General features: G+C 38.3%; 1 protein-coding gene across 1 annotated transcript in view; it reads right to left on the reverse strand.

Moving 5' to 3' along the window:
• The window catches only part of LOC100376500 (uncharacterized), a 106,168-nt gene that overhangs the window by 49,623 nt on the left and 33,994 nt on the right, over nucleotides 1-22,551 (reverse strand). The gene's annotated exons all lie outside the window — the stretch shown is intronic.

The following is a 22,551-nucleotide window of genomic DNA, read 5'->3' on the forward strand; positions in this document are numbered from 1 at the left end:
TATACAGGGTGATGATATACAGGGTGATGACATACAGGGTGATGATATACAGGGTGATGATATACAGGGTGATGACATACAGGGTGATGACATACAGGGTGATGACATACAGGGTGATGACATACAGGGTGATGATATACAGGGTGATGATATACAGGGTGATGACATACAGGGTGATGACATACAGGGTGATGACATACAGGGTGATGACATACAGGGTGATGACATACAGGGTGATGATATACAGGGTGATGACATACAGGGTGATGACATACAGGGTGATGACATACAGGGTGATGACATACAGGGTGATGATATACAGGGTGATGATATACAGGGTGATGACATACAGGGTGATGATATACAGGGTGATGATATACAGGGTGATGACATACAGGGTGATGACATACAGGGTGATGACATACAGGGTGATGACATACAGGGTGATGACATACAGGGTGATGATATACAGGGTGATGACATACAGGGTGATGACATACAGGGTGATGACATACAGGGTGATGACATACAGGGTGATGACATACAGGGTGATGACATACAGGGTGATGATATACAGGGTGATGACATACAGGGTGATGACATACAGGGTGATGACATACAGGGTGATGACATACAGGGTGATGACATACAGGGTGATGACATACAGGGTGATGATATACAGGGTGATGATATACAGGGTGATGACATACAGGGTGATGACATACAGGGTGATGACATACAGGGTGATGATATACAGGGTGATGACATACAGGGTGATGATATACAGGGTGATGACATACAGGGTGATGATATACAGGGTGATGATATACAGGGTGATGACATACAGGGTGATGACATACAGGGTGATGACATACAGGGTGATGACATACAGGGTGATGACATACAGGGTGATGACATACAGGGTGATGATATACAGGGTGATGACATACAGGGTGATGACATACAGGGTGATGATATACAGGGTGATGATATACAGGGTGATGACATACAGGGTGATGACATACAGGGTGATGACATACAGGGTGATGATATACAGGGTGATGACATACAGGGTGATGATATACAGGGTGATGATATACAGGGTGATGACATACAGGGTGATGACATACAGGGTGATGACATACAGGGTGATGACATACAGGGTGATGACATACAGGGTGATGACATACAGGGTGATGACATACAGGGTGATGACATACAGGGTGATGATATACAGGGTGATGACATACAGGGTGATGATATACAGGGTGATGATATACAGGGTGATGACATACAGGGTGATGACATACAGGGTGATGACATACAGGGTGATGATATACAGGGTGATGACATACAGGGTGATGACATACAGGGTGATGACATACAGGGTGATGACATACAGGGTGATGATATACAGGGTGATGATATACAGGGTGATGACATACAGGGTGATGACATACAGGGTGATGACATACAGGGTGATGACATACAGGGTGATGACATACAGGGTGATGACATACAGGGTGATGATATACAGGGTGATGACATACAGGGTGATGACATACAGGGTGATGATATACAGGGTGATGATATACAGGGTGATGACATACAGGGTGATGACATACAGGGTGATGACATACAGGGTGATGATATACAGGGTGATGACATACAGGGTGATGACATACAGGGTGATGACATACAGGGTGATGACATACAGGGTGATGATATACAGGGTGATGATATACAGGGTGATGACATACAGGGTGATGACATACAGGGTGATGACATACAGGGTGATGACATACAGGGTGATGACATACAGGGTGATGACATACAGGGTGATGATATACAGGGTGATGACATACAGGGTGATGACATACAGGGTGATGACATACAGGGTGATGACATACAGGGTGATGACATACAGGGTGATGACATACAGGGTGATGACATACAGGGTGATGACATACAGGGTGATGACATACAGGGTGATGACATACAGGGTGATGACATACAGGGTGATGATATACAGGGTGATGACATACAGGGTGATGACATACAGGGTGATGACATACAGGGTGATGACATACAGGGTGATGACATACAGGGTGATGACATACAGGGTGATGACATACAGGGTGATGATATACAGGGTGATGACATACAGGGTGATGACATACAGGGTGATGACATACAGGGTGATGACATACAGGGTGATGACATACAGGGTGATGATATACAGGGTGATGACATACAGGGTGATGACATACAGGGTGATGATATACAGGGTGAGGGTGATGATATACAGGGTGATGATATACAGGGTGATGACATACAGGGTGATGACATACAGGGTGATGACATACAGGGTGATGATATACAGGGTGATGACATACAGGGTGATGACATACAGGGTGATGACATACAGGGTGATGACATACAGGGTGATGACATACAGGGTGATGATATACAGGGTGATGACATACAGGGTGATGACATACAGGGTGATGACATACAGGGTGATGACATACAGGGTGATGACATACAGGGTGATGACATACAGGGTGATGACATACAGGGTGATGACATACAGGGTGATGATATACAGGGTGATGACATACAGGGTGATGATATACAGGGTGATGATATACAGGGTGATGACATACAGGGTGATGACATACAGGGTGATGACATACAGGGTGATGACATACAGGGTGATGACATACAGGGTGATGACATACAGGGTGATGACATACAGGGTGATGACATACAGGGTGATGACATACAGGGTGATGACATACAGGGTGATGACATACAGGGTGATGACATACAGGGTGATGACATACAGGGTGATGACATACAGGGTGATGACATACAGGGTGATGACATACAGGGTGATGATATACAGGGTGATGATATACAGGGTGATGACATACAGGGTGATGACATACAGGGTGATGACATACAGGGTGATGATATACAGGGTGATGACATACAGGGTGATGATATACAGGGTGATGATATACAGGGTGATGACATACAGGGTGATGACATACAGGGTGATGACATACAGGGTGATGACATACAGGGTGATGACATACAGGGTGATGACATACAGGGTGATGACATACAGGGTGATGATATACAGGGTGATGACATACAGGGTGATGATATACAGGGTGATGACATACAGGGTGATGACATACAGGGTGATGACATACAGGGTGATGATATACAGGGTGATGACATACAGGGTGATGACATACAGGGTGATGACATACAGGGTGATGACATACAGGGTGATGATATACAGGGTGATGATATACAGGGTGATGACATACAGGGTGATGACATACAGGGTGATGACATACAGGGTGATGACATACAGGGTGATGACATACAGGGTGATGACATACAGGGTGATGACATACAGGGTGATGACATACAGGGTGATGACATACAGGGTGATGATATACAGGGTGATGATATACAGGGTGATGACATACAGGGTGATGACATACAGGGTGATGACATACAGGGTGATGATATACAGGGTGATGACATACAGGGTGATGACATACAGGGTGATGACATACAGGGTGATGACATACAGGGTGATGATATACAGGGTGATGATATACAGGGTGATGACATACAGGGTGATGACATACAGGGTGATGACATACAGGGTGATGACATACAGGGTGATGACATACAGGGTGATGACATACAGGGTGATGACATACAGGGTGATGATATACAGGGTGATGACATACAGGGTGATGACATACAGGGTGATGACATACAGGGTGATGACATACAGGGTGATGACATACAGGGTGATGACATACAGGGTGATGACATACAGGGTGATGACATACAGGGTGATGACATACAGGGTGATGACATACAGGGTGATGACATACAGGGTGATGACATACAGGGTGATGACATACAGGGTGATGACATACAGGGTGATGACATACAGGGTGATGACATACAGGGTGATGACATACAGGGTGATGACATACAGGGTGATGACATACAGGGTGATGACATACAGGGTGATGACATACAGGGTGATGACATACAGGGTGATGACATACAGGGTGATGACATACAGGGTGATGACATACAGGGTGATGACATACAGGGTGATGACATACAGGGTGATGATATACAGGGTGATGATATACAGGGTGATGATATACAGGGTGATGACATACAGGGTGATGACATACAGGGTGATGACATACAGGGTGATGATATACAGGGTGATGATATACAGGGTGATGACATACAGGGTGATGACATACAGGGTGATGACATACAGGGTGATGATATACAGGGTGATGATATACAGGGTGATGACATACAGGGTGATGACATACAGGGTGATGACATACAGGGTGATGACATACAGGGTGATGACATACAGGGTGATGACATACAGGGTGATGACATACAGGGTGATGACATACAGGGTGATGACATACAGGGTGATGACATACAGGGTGATGACATACAGGGTGATGACATACAGGGTGATGACATACAGGGTGATGACATACAGGGTGATGACATACAGGGTGATGACATACAGGGTGATGACATACAGGGTGATGACATACAGGGTGATGACATACAGGGTGATGACATACAGGGTGATGACATACAGGGTGATGACATACAGGGTGATGACATACAGGGTGATGACATACAGGGTGATGACATACAGGGTGATGACATACAGGGTGATGACATACAGGGTGATGACATACAGGGTGATGACATACAGGGTGATGACATACAGGGTGATGACATACAGGGTGATGACATACAGGGTGATGACATACAGGGTGATGATATACAGGGTGATGACATACAGGGTGATGACATACAGGGTGATGACATACAGGGTGATGATATACAGGGTGATGACATACAGGGTGATGACATACAGGGTGATGACATACAGGGTGATGACATACAGGGTGATGACATACAGGGTGATGACATACAGGGTGATGACATACAGGGTGATGACATACAGGGTGATGACATACAGGGTGATGACATACAGGGTGATGACATACAGGGTGATGACATACAGGGTGATGACATACAGGGTGATGACATACAGGGTGATGACATACAGGGTGATGACATACAGGGTGATGACATACAGGGTGATGACATACAGGGTGATGACATACAGGGTGATGACATACAGGGTGATGACATACAGGGTGATGACATACAGGGTGATGACATACAGGGTGATGACATACAGGGTGATGACATACAGGGTGATGACATACAGGGTGATGACATACAGGGTGATGACATACAGGGTGATGACATACAGGGTGATGACATACAGGGTGATGACATACAGGGTGATGACATACAGGGTGATGACATACAGGGTGATGACATACAGGGTGATGACATACAGGGTGATGACATACAGGGTGATGACATACAGGGTGATGACATACAGGGTGATGACATACAGGGTGATGACATACAGGGTGATGACATACAGGGTGATGACATACAGGGTGATGACATACAGGGTGATGACATACAGGGTGATGACATACAGGGTGATGACATACAGGGTGATGACATACAGGGTGATGACATACAGGGTGATGACATACAGGGTGATGACATACAGGGTGATGATATACAGGGTGATGATATACAGGGTGATGACATACAGGGTGATGACATACAGGGTGATGACATACAGGGTGATGACATACAGGGTGATGACATACAGGGTGATGACATACAGGGTGATGACATACAGGGTGATGACATACAGGGTGATGACATACAGGGTGATGACATACAGGGTGATGACATACAGGGTGATGACATACAGGGTGATGACATACAGGGTGATGACATACAGGGTGATGACATACAGGGTGATGACATACAGGGTGATGACATACAGGGTGATGACATACAGGGTGATGACATACAGGGTGATGACATACAGGGTGATGACATACAGGGTGATGACATACAGGGTGATGACATACAGGGTGATGACATACAGGGTGATGACATACAGGGTGATGACATACAGGGTGATGACATACAGGGTGATGACATACAGGGTGATGACATACAGGGTGATGACATACAGGGTGATGACATACAGGGTGATGACATACAGGGTGATGACATACAGGGTGATGACATACAGGGTGATGACATACAGGGTGATGACATACAGGGTGATGACATACAGGGTGATGACATACAGGGTGATGACATACAGGGTGATGACATACAGGGTGATGACATACAGGGTGATGACATACAGGGTGATGACATACAGGGTGATGACATACAGGGTGATGACATACAGGGTGATGACATACAGGGTGATGACATACAGGGTGATGACATACAGGGTGATGACATACAGGGTGATGACATACAGGGTGATGACATACAGGGTGATGACATACAGGGTGATGACATACAGGGTGATGACATACAGGGTGATGACATACAGGGTGATGACATACAGGGTGATGACATACAGGGTGATGACATACAGGGTGATGACATACAGGGTGATGACATACAGGGTGATGACATACAGGGTGATGACATACAGGGTGATGACATACAGGGTGATGACATACAGGGTGATGACATACAGGGTGATGACATACAGGGTGATGACATACAGGGTGATGACATACAGGGTGATGACATACAGGGTGATGACATACAGGGTGATGACATACAGGGTGATGACATACAGGGTGATGATATACAGGGTGATGACATACAGGGTGATGACATACAGGGTGATGACATACAGGGTGATGACATACAGGGTGATGATATACAGGGTGATGACATACAGGGTGATGATATACAGGGTGATGATATACAGGGTGATGATATACTACAACTGAATGAAATATAATGCCCCAACTTTAATAAATTATTAAATGTCAACAAATTAGAAAACTTTCCTAAACAAGAGATATTAGTGAATCCCTATTCGGTCTAAACAAATATCTATCTGGTCAGCGTGCCAACAAAAGTGCTAACGATATTCAAATGTAATAGGGGCCCACCCAAGGTACATTTATACAAAGTCTCAAACCAATTACAGAAAAAGTTTTCAAGAAATCAGAATATATTAAATTAAAAATAGGGAATTGAAAGGTATCATCACAAAATACTCAAAAACCCCATGGAACATATTGACCACATATAGAAGCAATAGAGCTAATAGTTTTCAAGAAGAAGTAGTTTGGGAAAAAAAATGAAGTGGGTGAAACGAAGGACAATCATCTATACCAAAAACTCTGCCAGTCATCTTAAATGAGAAGGAAAAGATTATTTATTTATCATGCCTCTTGAATAATACTACACTGTCCCATACAGAACAATTTCCTATGAATTGTATAAAATATTACAAATACTAATATAGCATATAAATCTGGGGACTATTTGGCAGTAACAATGTTTAGTACTCATAATGAAAATAACATTGGTTTACTACACTTATCTGGGAAACCATAATAATATCTGTTTCTCATTATCAGCGTCGAACTAATGTTTTATTTCTGACTAATTTTATTCAAATCACACCAAACTTAACTTGGTTGACATTTTATACCAATTGATAAGATTTCTAATTTTGAAAATGATCAGATAACAATTGTTAATTTTATTATGCTTATTACAATAACAATTAAGACAAATTTTAAGCAAAAATTTACCAATATTAAAAAAATATATATGTCCAAAACATATCCGAAAATCAAACTTGGTTGAGACTCCAAACTGGTTAATAAAATAACCTATTTTGAAATGAATAACATAAAAATTGACATAAAAATAAGTTTTACACTGGAGTCATCAGAAATGATGACAACAACGAGGATAGACATTTCCCCCATCACATGCCTTTACATCAACCCATGATGGAGTCATCAGAAATGATGACAACAACGAGGATAGACATTTCCCCCATCACATGCCTTTACATCAACCCATGATGGAGTCATCAGAAATGATGACAACAACGAGGATAGACATTTCCCCCATCACATGCCTTTACATCAACCCATGATGGAGTCATCAGAAATGATGACAACAACGAGGATAGACATTTCCCCCATCACATGCCTTTACATCAACCCATGATGGAGTCATCAGAAATGATGACAACAACGAGGATAGACATTTCCCCCATCACATGCCTTTACATCAACCCATGATGGAGTCATCAGAAATGATGACAACAACGAGGATAGACATTTCCCCCATCACATGCCTTTACATCAACCCATGATGGAGTCATCAGAAATGATGACAACAACGAGGATAGACATTTCCCCCATCACATGCCTTTACATCAACCCATGATGGAGTCATCAGAAATGATGACAACAACGAGGATAGACATTTCCCCCATCACATGCCTTTACATCAACCCATGATGGAGTCATCAGAAATGATGACAACAACGAGGATAGACATTTCCCCCATCACATGCCTTTACATCAACCCATGATGGAGTCATCAGAAATGATGACAACAACGAGGATAGACATTTCCCCCATCACATGCCTTTACATCAACCCATGATGGAGTCATCAGAAATGATGACAACAACGAGGATAGACATTTCCCCCATCACATGCCTTTACATCAACCCATGATGGAGTCATCAGAAATGATGACAACAACGAGGATAGACATTTCCCCCATCACATGCCTTTACATCAACCCATGATGGAGTCATCAGAAATGATGACAACAACGAGGATAGACATTTCCCCCATCACATGCCTTTACATCAACCCATGATGGAGTCATCAGAAATGATGACAACAACGAGGATAGACATTTCCCCCATCACATGCCTTTACATCAACCCATGATGGAGTCATCAGAAATGATGACAACAACGAGGATAGACATTTCCCCCATCACATGCCTTTACATCAACCCATGATGGAGTCATCAGAAATGATGACAACAACGAGGATAGACATTTCCCCCATCACATGCCTTTACATCAACCCATGATGGAGTCATCAGAAATGATGACAACAACGAGGATAGACATTTCCCCCATCACATGCCTTTACATCAACCCATGATGATAAAGGCAAGATAAAAATTATTGAAATTTGTTGAGTACATTGCATTTATGAGAATATAGCTATTTTTGTTCTTATATGTTTCTCATACTTTATGATAACCCCAAAGCCAAGGATGCTATCATTGTGTACATGCACTGAGAACAATCAGATGCTAACCATTAGGAGTTATGTGTTTCTCATATGACAACCTAATAAGCCACACACACATGCTGGTAAACATGTCCTTTTACAATAAATAATCTTGCTATGCAGTATGTTGTTCCATTATTTGATATGGATGTTTTCTCAGCAAGTAATAGACGGTAATTATCAAACTGTCTACTATACGACATACATATTTATGTATAAGATATATTATTATACATCTGTCACTGTAACGCCATAAGTCACAGCCAATTCCAAATATGGAATGATTATTTATGTTTTTACATACTAAAATTATCAATAGATACTATTATATAGATCACTGGTGTGTATAGATCAGAAAGTGTTAACTAGAATATATTATGTGACATACGTATATCAATGTTTAGTGATAATGTCAATCACCAGTGACATCATATTTTATTTAATACTGACACATACAATCACATAAATGAAAACATAAATTAATGATTTAGTAAATATTTGATTCTAATATAGAAAATGTGGTTATTTAGGTTTTTTGTCATTTTATTCTTGCATGGCATTCCAGCATTGTCTGCACTTTTTTCTAAAATTATTTTATGTAAAATAATTAATATTTGTTTTCTCAAATTTTTTACAAAGTTATTGCATTTAAAGATGTTTCTGACCTGATCCAATATGTCTGACTGGTAGCAAATATTGTCATGAATTTCAGACTGATTTATTTTGGTATATTCAATATTTGTTAATAAGCAGAATTATTACAAAATATACCAAGATAATTCATCAAACTTATTAAAAAGAACTATTGAAACTTCAGTTACTCAGAATAGCTTTGTAATTATTTTTAAAATTATCCTCAAAAATAAATGAAAGTTTAAGAACCATCTGAAAAATTTACAATATTGGCAAATAGTTAGTGAAACTAGGACAAGATCCATGATCACATTCAAATTTGGTAATATTAAATGACATCATAAATTACACTCATTGACATAGGTCTGCATTAATTCTCAAACATTTGTTCAATTAATATTTGATGAAATGACCAGACATAATAGTTTACCATAATGTGAAACAACTGGCAGTTATGTTGATGATCATCACATACATTTATTTGTATTTTTATTTCTAAGAATGTGAGTGACGTCATCAACCTATTTTCGTATCAAGCTGTTTTTAAATCTAATATAGTATTGAAGTCTGTAATCACCAGTTGACTTACATGTACCATTCAGTCAGGGATGAGAATGGAGTGCTATTTACTACACAAAAAAACATACTTATGTAAATTGATTATAAATGAAGTTCCCATAATGCATCACTTGATGCACTGCACAGTGTTTATCCAGTCTGTTCTGATATGATATCACTGAGGTATAGTTGAACAATCACAAAAAGTGCTATTCTATTGGTTTACTGAAAACTAGAAAACAGTAAAATGGTCCATCCCTAACCAATTTAAAAAATATTGCCTGAAATACTGTTAATATTCCCCATAAAGTAAAATGGTCCATCCCTAACCAATTTAAAAAATATTGCCTAAAATACTGCTACATTCCCTTTAAAGTAAAGGGATCTATCCCTAACCAACTCATGAAATATTACCCAAATTATTGTATTATTCTCCATTTAACAGGTTAAATGTATATCCCTAACCATAATAACAAATATAGCATAAAAAACATTCTCCATAAAGTAAAGTGATTTCTCCCTAACCATCTTAGAAAATATTGCCTAAAATACTGTTAATATTCCCCATAAAGTAAAATGGTCTGTCCCTGACCAAGTTAAAAAAAATATTGCACATTTACTATTAATATTCCTCATATGTTGAAACGGTCTGTCCCTGACCAACTTAGCACACATATTACAAATATTTTGACTGTGCCTGACCGAGATTGAAAGGTTGATAGGTTGTCCCCACTACCTATAGTGTTACTTATTTTAATCTGATGAGCTGGGTCTGGGCACACACAATACAGACCCCATGCATTGGATTAAGTTACATCTACTTACAATACAAAGGTCAGCTACATATGTTTTTATAATCTATACTCTCTATTTGGTGAATTTATTTAAATGAAATTCTAATGCTAAAAGTCAAATTTGTTATACATTTCTGTAAAGACTATTAACCATTTCACACCCAGTTCCCTATTTTCATAACAAAATAGTCACATTTATAGTCTGCACATTCCTTCAGAATATTGCGACAAATATATCCAACTTTTTTTAAGTAAAAACTGAAAATTTACCCAAATTTTGTCTGTTGAGGCTTATTTTCAGAAATATAGACAATAATACCGGTATTATATTTACTATGGTGTGGAATACTGAAAACTATTCTAGTAACAAATTCATCTCTAAGTGACTGCCCTGAGTTCATTTTCACTGTGAATTTTAAATAAGATCACCATGGGTATGAGGTATATGCTCACTAGAAATAGATTTTCCTACCCTCCACAGACACTCCACATAACCATGTGTTTATGCATATGGGTAACATTTGAAAGAATGCAACCACAGTGATGATGGTTTTAAAAATGATGGTCAAAAATGACAAACTTTTGGAACACAATTTTATGAAATTATACTGTAAAATACTTTATTTTTGCTTGGAATTAATTTTCGCTATTTTCGCTGAAGAAATGAGAAAAAAACCAAGCGAATATACCTTTATTCCTATATTTTACATTTAACTCCTAAGAAATCAGTGAAAATTTATTTTATACAAAACATCCAAACAGTTTTTTCAGTGAAAATTAATTCCAGCTTAAATAAATTATTTAACAGTAGTTGTGATTTTGAATTCAAAAGAAGGGTCCTGAATTTCTAAACTAGTTTCAGAATTATGTATTTCCTAGTAGCCACTAACATAGGATTTTATGCTATAGGGAAAGTACAGTGTCCTTGTTTCACCCCCCCCCCAAATATTTGCTACAGTGGTTATATTTTGACCCAAAAGTAAAGAACATCAAATTAAAGAAAGAGTTTGATAAATCATGACAAACAAATACAATTTTTTTAACAAATTATTTCATAATTATGAGTGTTTTTCCTGGAATGGTAGATATATATATTATTTATAAGGTATATTTAACATCCTAGCACAACACTCTTCATGTCAAGTCCTGGTAGTACAAAACTATATCTGATTTGGTTGCAACTGATATATTTGATATACTAAATTGTTTAGACAAGTTTGTCATGTATAAACTTTGATTAAAAAAAACAAAAAAACCTGCAAAACCTGGTCAAACACACAGGAAAATAACTGTTGGTTCACGGTCAAAGGTTGAACATGTGGTTCTTTTGTTATATTTGGAATTAGCACTCTAGGTAGTGCAACCAACACCAAGAGTTAGTCTAAAGCCAAGTGGTAGTTTGACAGCTCATGGCCAAGTGGTGCTTACCCTGTGGGTATGCTCCAGAGTAAACCCCCCCCCCAGCACCCCCCCCCCCCCAAATCACACCACAAGGGTCTGGCCATCAGTAATGTACAGAGCATATGTTGATATACCATACATACTTTGCACAAGGTCACTCTATATAATTCATTTTCTATGCAGTGTAGATATCTTTCAGAGTTTAGAATATACTTATAGGAACCTTATACAATTATAACTTGGTATAACCATTTAATTCATCTCATCAATCACACCTCACTTTAAATAATCATATTAATATATTTCTATTCCTCATTGCTGGGAAATTTAAAGGTTATTTTCTCGCAGCCAAAATAGTTTTTTCCAAATTTTACCAAGCTATGTGAATCCTGAACACAATATTATAGCTCTCATATCAATTGTCTGATCAATTAAAATAGCCATTTGGGACATTTCTGAAAGTAGATTTGAAAAAAACAGCACTTAGTGGTTGATATTAAGCAGTAACTTAAGTGGTTCTTTTGCTCTCAGAGCAACACATAAGAATGAGAATAAAGTCTGTGCTGTCATGACCATTCACCTTATCCATTGACATTATGAAATAAACGAGAGGAAATCATAAAAAAACTGTTTTAGTGAGTGAAATTTACTCTCCTGTGGGCAGAATTCTCAATTAATAAAGAACACAGAACTGCAGTGCATCTAGGTTTGACAGCCATGCGTGAAATAGCAAATATTAAAATGTGTAAACAATATCCCATTGCCATAGTTACCAGAATATTTCATATACCATACATAAACTTTGCTATGGTGCTTTATTATTTTACAATCCGCTAATAAAATTGAAATCAACAATTGACAATTAAAACATAAATTTGTTATTGTATTATAAGTTGTTACTGTATTATATTGCCATCACATGAGTTATTACTGTATCATGTTGCCATCACATGAGTTGTTACTGTATTATGTTGTTAATATATTGTGTTGTTATTATATTTTTACATTGTTACAATACTATTTTGATACCAAATATTGTTATTACTGTATATGCTATGTTTTAGTGAGTAATTAGTGTGTGTCATGCATTAACTCTGACAGAGACTCTAACAGCTGACCTAGCTGCCTAGCTAAACTGAAAACGTCAGTGCAGTGTAGGACTTGGTGCAAGATTTGTATGCATTTTTACAAATCTAGATACAAATTTTGGAAAAAGTAAAAAACATTGAAAAATGTAGTTATATTTTATGTTGTACTTTCAGATAACAATTCACGAATTGTTTCAAAGTGAGCTTAACTTTGATGCAATATTATATTTTAGTGACTTGATATTATATATTTATTGAAATTGCCTTGGGCGATATTTTATTTTTAGTCGTCTTACCTGAGGTAATATTATATAGTTATTGTAATCGCTTAGGGCGAAATTTTATTTTTAGTCGCCTTACCTGAGGTAATATTATATAGTTATTGTAATCGCTTAGGGGGATATTTTATTTTTTAGTCACCTTACCTGAGGTAATATTATATAGTTATTGTAATCGCTTAGGGCGAAATTTTATTTTTAGTCGCCTTACCTGAGGTAATATTATATAGTTATTGTAATCGCTTAGGGCGATATTTTATTTTTTAGTCACCTTACCTGAGGTAATATTATATAGTTATTGTAATCGCTTAGGGCGAAATTTTATTTTTAGTCGCCTTACCTGAGGTAATATTATATAGTTATTGTAATCGCTTAGGGCGATATTTTATTTTTTAGTCACCTCTCCTGAGGTGAAAATATAATAATTGGCCTCACCTGAGGGTAATCCAAGGGCAATAAGAGTTTTATTATCTTAAAAGAGAACAACGAGGCAGTAAGTCAAAATGAAAACTTTTTGAGTTTAAATCCAAATTAGCCTTTAGAGTAGAAAACACATTGAAAGGATCACCCCACATGTTAAGATATCAGAGGCTAGTAACATACAATATGACATTGAAAGGATCACCCCACATGTTAAGATATCAGAGGCTAGTAACATACAATATGACATTGAAAGGATCACCCCACATGTTAAGATATCAGAGGCTAGTAACACACAATATGACATTGAAAGGATCACCCCACATGTTAAGATATCAGAGGCTAGTAACATACAATATGACATTGAAAGGATCACCCCACATGTTAAGATATCAGAGGCTAGTAACACACAATATGACATTGAAAGGATCACCCCACATGTTAAGATATCAGAGGCTAGTAACACACAATATGACATTGAAAGGATCACCCCACATGTTAAGATATCAGAGGCTAGTAACACACAATATGACATTGAAAGGATCACCCCACATGTTAAGATATCAGAGGCTAGTAACATACAATATGACATTGAAAGGATCACCCCACATGTTAAGATATCAGAGGCTAGTAACATACAATATGACATTGAAAGGATCACCCCACATGTTAAGATATCAGAGGCTAGTAACATACAATATGACATTGAAAGGATCACCCCACATGTTAAGATATCAGAGGCTAGTAACACACAATATGACATTGAAAGGATCACCCCACATGTTAAGATATCAGAGGCTAGTAACACACAATATGACATTGAAAGGATCACCCCACATGTTAAGATATCAGAGGCTAGTAACACACAATATGACATTGAAAGGATCACCCCACATGTTAAGATATCAGAGGCTAGTAACACACAATATGACATTGAAAGGATCACCCCACATGTTAAGATATCAGAGGCTAGTAACACACAATATGACATTGAAAGGATCACCCCACATGTTAAGATATCAGAGGCTAGTAACACACAATATGACATTGAAAGGATCACCCCACATGTTAAGATATCAGAGGCTAGTAACACACAATATGACATTGAAAGGATCACCCCACATGTTAAGATATCAGAGGCGAGTAACATACAATATGACATTGAAAGGATCACCCCACATGTTAAGATATCAGAGGCTAGTAACACACAATATGACATTGAAAGGATCACCCCACATGTTAAGATATCAGAGGCTAGTAACACACAATATGACATTGAAAGGATCACCCCACATGTTAAGATATCAGAGGCTAGTAACACACAATATGACATTGAAAGGATCACCCCACATGTTAAGATATCAGAGGCTAGTAACATACAATATGACATTGAAAGGATCACCCCACATGTTAAGATATCAGAGGCTAGTAACACACAATATGACATTGAAAGGATCACCCCACATGTTAAGATATCAGAGGCTAGTAACACACAATATGACATTGAAAGGATCACCCCACATGTTAAGATATCAGAGGCTAGTAACACACAATATGACATTGAAAGGATCACCCCACATGTTAAGATATCAGAGGCTAGTAACACACAATATGACATTGAAAGGATCACCCCACATGTTAAGATATCAGAGGCTAGTAACATACAATATGACATTGAAAGGATCACCCCCACATGTTAAGATATCAGAGGCTAGTAACATACAATATGACATTGAAAGGATCACCCCACATGTTAAGATATCAGAGGCTAGTAACACACAATATGACATTGAAAGGATCACCCCACATGTTAAGATATCAGAGGCTAGTAACATACAATATGACATTGAAAGGATCACCCCACATGTTAAGATATCAGAGGCTAGTAACACACAATATGACATTGAAAGGATCACCCCACATGTTAAGATATCAGAGGCTAGTAACATACAATATGACATTGAAAGGATCACCCCACATGTTAAGATATCAGAGGCTAGTAACACACAATATGACATTGAAAGGATCACCCCACATGTTAAGATATCAGAGGCTAGTAACACACAATATGACATTGAAAGGATCACCCCACATGTTAAGATATCAGAGGCTAGTAACACACAATATGACATTGAAAGGATCACCCCACATGTTAAGATATCAGAGGCTAGTAACACACAATATGACATTGAAAGGATCACCCCACATGTTAAGATATCAGAGGCTAGTAACACACAATATGACATTGAAAGGATCACCCCACATGTTAAGATATCAGAGGCTAGTAACACACAATATGACATTGAAAGGATCACCCCACATGTTAAAATATCAGAGGCTAGTAACACACAATATGACATTGAAAGGATCACCCCACATGTTAAGATATCAGAGGCGAGTAACATACAATATGACATTGAAAGGATCACCCCACATGTTAAGATATCAGAGGCTAGTAACACACAATATGACATTGAAAGGATCACCCCACATGTTAAGATATCAGAGGCTAGTAACACACAATATGACATTGAAAGGATCACCCCACATGTTAAGATATCAGAGGCTAGTAACACACAATATGACATTGAAAGGATCACCCCACATGTTAAGATATCAGAGGCTAGTAACATACAATATGACATTGAAAGGATCACCCCACATGTTAAGATATCAGAGGCTAGTAACACACAATATGACATTGAAAGGATCACCCCACATGTTAAGATATCAGAGGCTAGTAACACACAATATGACATTGAAAGGATCACCCCACATGTTAAGATATCAGAGGCTAGTAACACACAATATGACATTGAAAGGATCACCCCACATGTTAAGATATCAGAGGCTAGTAACACACAATATGACATTGAAAGGATCACCCCACATGTTAAGATATCAGAGGCTAGTAACACACAATATGACATTGAAAGGATCACCCCACATGTTAAGATATCAGAGGCTAGTAACACACAATATGACATTGAAAGGATCACCCCACATGTTAAGATATCAGAGGCTAGTAACACACAATATAACATTGAAAGGATCACCCCACATGTTAAGATATCAGAGGCTAGTAACACACAATATGACATTGAAAGGATCACCCCACATGTTAAGATATCAGAGGCTAGTAACATACAATATGACATTGAAAGGATCACCCCACATGTTAAGATATCAGAGGCTAGTAACACACAATATGACATTGAAAGGATCACCCCACATGTTAAGATATCAGAGGCTAGTAACATACAATATGACATTGAAAGGATCACCCCACATGTTAAGATATCAGAGGCTAGTAACATACAATATGACATTGAAAGGATCACCCCACATGTTAAGATATCAGAGGCTAGTAACATACAATATGACATTGAAAGGATCACCCCACATGTTAAGATATCAGAGGCTAGTAACATACAATATGACATTGAAAGGATCACCCCACATGTTAAGATATCAGAGGCTAGTAACATACAATATGACATTGAAAGGATCACCCCACATGTTAAGATATCAGAGGCTAGTAACACACAATATGACATTGAAAGGATCACCCCACATGTTAAGATATCAGAGGCTAGTAACATACAATATGACATTGAAAGGATCACCCCACATGTTAAGATATCAGAGGCTAGTAACATACAATATGACATTGAAAGGATCACCCCACATGTTAAGATATCAGAGGCTAGTAACATACAATATGACATTGAAAGGATCACCCCACATGTTAAGATATCAGAGGCTAGTAACACACAATATGACATTGAAAGGATCACCCCACATGTTAAGATATCAGAGGCTAGTAACATACAATATGACATTGAAAGGATCACCCCACATGTTAAGATATCAGAGGCTAGTAACACACAATATGACATTGAAAGGATCACCCCACATGTTAAGATATCAGAGGCTAGTAACATACAATATGACATTGAAAGGATCACCCCACATGTTAAGATATCAGAGGCGAGTAACATACAATATGACATTGAAAGGATCACCCCACATGTTAAGATATCAGAGGCTAGTAACACACAATATGACATTGAATGGATCACCCCACATGTTAAGATATCAGAGGCTAGTAACATACAATATGACATTGAAAGGATCACCCCACATGTTAAGATATCAGAGGCTAGTAACACACAATATGACATTGAAAGGATCACCCCACATGTTAAGATATCAGAGGCTAGTAACACACAATATGACATTGAAAGGATCACCCCACATGTTAAGATATCAGAGGCTAGTAACACACAATATGACATTGAAAGGATCACCCCACATGTTAAGATATCAGAGGCTAGTAACACACAATATGACATTGAAAGGATCACCCCACATGTTAAGATATCAGAGGCTAGTAACACACAATATGACATTGAAAGGATCACCCCACATGTTAAGATATCAGAGGCTAGTAACACACAATATGACATTGAAAGGATCACCCCACATGTTAAGATATCAGAGGCTAGTAACACACAATATGACATTGAAAGGATCACCCCACATGTTAAGATATCAGAGGCTAGTAACACACAATATGACATTGAAAGGATCACCCCACATGTTAAGATATCAGAGGCTAGTAACACACAATATGACATTGAAAGGATCACCCCACATGTTAAGATATCAGAGGCTAGTAACACACAATATGACATTGAAAGGATCACCCCACATGTTAAGATATCAGAGGCTAGTAACATACAATATGACATTGAAAGGATCACCCCACATGTTAAGATATCAGAGGCTAGTAACACACAATATGACATTGAAAGGATCACCCCACATGTTAAGATATCAGAGGCTAGTAACACACAATATGACATTGAAAGGATCACCCCACATGTTAAGATATCAGAGGCTAGTAACACACAATATGACATTGAAAGGATCACCCCACATGTTAAGATATCAGAGGCTAGTAACATACAATATGACATTGAAAGGATCACCCCACATGTTAAGATATCAGAGGCTAGTAACATACAATATGACATTGAAAGGATCATCCCACATGTTAAGATATCAGAGGCTAGTAACATACAATATGACATTGAAAGGATCACCCCACATGTTAAGATATCAGAGGCTAGTAACATACAATATGACATTGAAAGGATCACCCCACATGTTAAGATATCAGAGGCTAGTAACATACAATATGACATTGAAAGGATCACCCCACATGTTAAGATATCAGAGGCTAGTAACATACAATATGACATTGAAAGGATCACCCCACATGTTAAGATATCAGAGGCTAGTAACACACAATATGACATTGAAAGGATCACCCCACATGTTAATATATCAGAGGCTAGTAACACACAATATGACATTGAAAGGATCACCCCACATGTTAAGATATCAGAGGCTAGTAACACACAATATGACATTGAAAGGATCACCCCACATGTTAAGATATCAGAGGCTAGTAACACACAATATGACATTGAAAGGATCACCCCACATGTTAAGATATCAGAGGCTAGTAACATACAATATGACATTGAAAGGATCACCCCACATGTTAAGATATCAGAGGCTAGTAACACACAATATGACATTGAAAGGATCACCCCACATGTTAAGATATCAGAGGCTAGTAACATACAATATGACATTGAAAGGATCACCCCACATGTTAAGATATCAGAGGCTAGTAACATACAATATGACATTGAAAGGATCACCCCACATGTTAAGATATCAGAGGCTAGTAACATACAATATGACATTGAAAGGATCACCCCACATGTTAAGATATCAGAGGCTAGTAACATACAATATGACATTGAAAGGATCACCCCACATGTTAAGATATCAGAGGCTAGTAACATACAATATGACATTGAAAGGATCACCCCACATGTTAAGATATCAGAGGCTAGTAACACACAATATGACATTGAAAGGATCACCCCACATGTTAAGATATCAGAGGCTAGTAACATACAATATGACATTGAAAGGATCACCCCACATGTTAAGATATCAGAGGCTAGTAACACACAATATGACATTGAAAGGATCACCCCACATGTTAAGATATCAGAGGCTAGTAACATACAATATGACATTGAAAGGATCACCCCACATGTTAAGATATCAGAGGCTAGTAACACACAATATGACATTGAAAGGATCACCCCACATGTTAAGATATCAGAGGCTAGTAACATACAATATGACATTGAAAGGATCACCCCACATGTTAAGATATCAGAGGCTAGTAACACACAATATGACATTGAAAGGATCACCCCACATGTTAAGATATCAGAGGCTAGTAACACACAATATGACATTGAAAGGATCACCCCACATGTTAAGATATCAGAGGCTAGTAACACACAATATGACATTGAAAGGATCACCCCACATGTTAAGATATCAGAGGCTAGTAACATACAATATGACATTGAAAGGATCACCCCACATGTTAAGATATCAGAGGCTAGTAACATACAATATGACATTGAAAGGATCACCCCACATGTTAAGATATCAGAGGCTAGTAACACACAATATGACATTGAAAGGATCACCCCACATGTTAAGATATCAGAGGCTAGTAACACACAATATGACATTGAAAGGATCACCCCACATGTTAAGATATCAGAGGCTAGTAACACACAATATGACATTGAAAGGATCACCCCACATGTTAAGATATCAGAGGCTAGTAACATACAATATGACATTGAAAGGATCACCCCACATGTTAAGATATCAGAGGCTAGTAACATACAATATGACATTGAAAGGATCACCCCACATGTTAAGATATCAGAGGCTAGTAACATACAATATGACATTGAAAGGATCACCCCACATGTTAAGATATCAGAGGCTAGTAACACACAATATGACATTGAAAGGATCACCCCACATGTTAAGATATCAGAGGCTAGTAACACACAATATGACATTGAAAGGATCACCCCACATGTTAAGATATCAGAGGCTAGTAACATACAATATGACATTGAAAGGATCACCCCACATGTTAAGATATCAGAGGCTAGTAACATACAATATGACATTGAAAGGATCACCCCACATGTTAAGATATCAGAGGCGAGTAACATACAATATGACATTGAAAGGATCACCCCACATCTTAAGATATCAGAGGCGAGTAACATACAATATGACATTGAAAGGATCACCCCACATGTTAAGATATCAGAGGCTAGTAACATACAATATGACATTGAAAGGATCACCCCACATGTTAAGATATCAGAGGCTAGTAACATACAATATGACATTGAAAGGATCACCCCACATGTTAAGATATCAGAGGCTAGTAACACACAATATGACATTGAAAGGATCACCCCACATGTTAAGATATCAGAGGCTAGTAACACACAATATGACATTGAAAGGATCACCCCACATGTTAAGATATCAGAGGCTAGTAACATACAATATGACATTGAAAGGATCACCCCACATGTTAAGATATCAGAGGCTAGTAACATACAATATGACATTGAAAGGATCACCCCACATGTTAAGATATCAGAGGCTAGTAACATACAATATGACATTGAAAGGATCACCCCACATGTTAAGATATCAGAGGCTAGTAACACACAATATGACATTGAAAGGATCACCCCACATGTTAAGATATCAGAGGCTAGTAACACACAATATGACATTGAAAGGATCACCCCACATGTTAAGATATCAGAGGCTAGTAACATACAATATGACATTGAAAGGATCACCCCACATGTTAAGATATCAGAGGCTAGTAACATACAATATGACATTGAAAGGATCACCCCACATGTTAAGATATCAGAGGCGAGTAACATACAATATGACATTGAAAGGATCACCCCACATCTTAAGATATCAGAGGCGAGTAACATACAATATGACATTGAAAGGATCACCCCACATGTTAAGATATCAGAGGCTAGTAACATACAATATGACATTGAAAGGATCACCCCACATGTTAAGATATCAGAGGCTAGTAACATACAATATGACATTGAAAGGATCACCCCACATGTTAAGATATCAG

Source organism: Saccoglossus kowalevskii, chromosome 18, assembly GCF_978046115.1.
Source record: "Saccoglossus kowalevskii chromosome 18, keSacKowa6.1, whole genome shotgun sequence".
Taxonomy (NCBI): domain Eukaryota; kingdom Metazoa; phylum Hemichordata; class Enteropneusta; family Harrimaniidae; genus Saccoglossus; species Saccoglossus kowalevskii.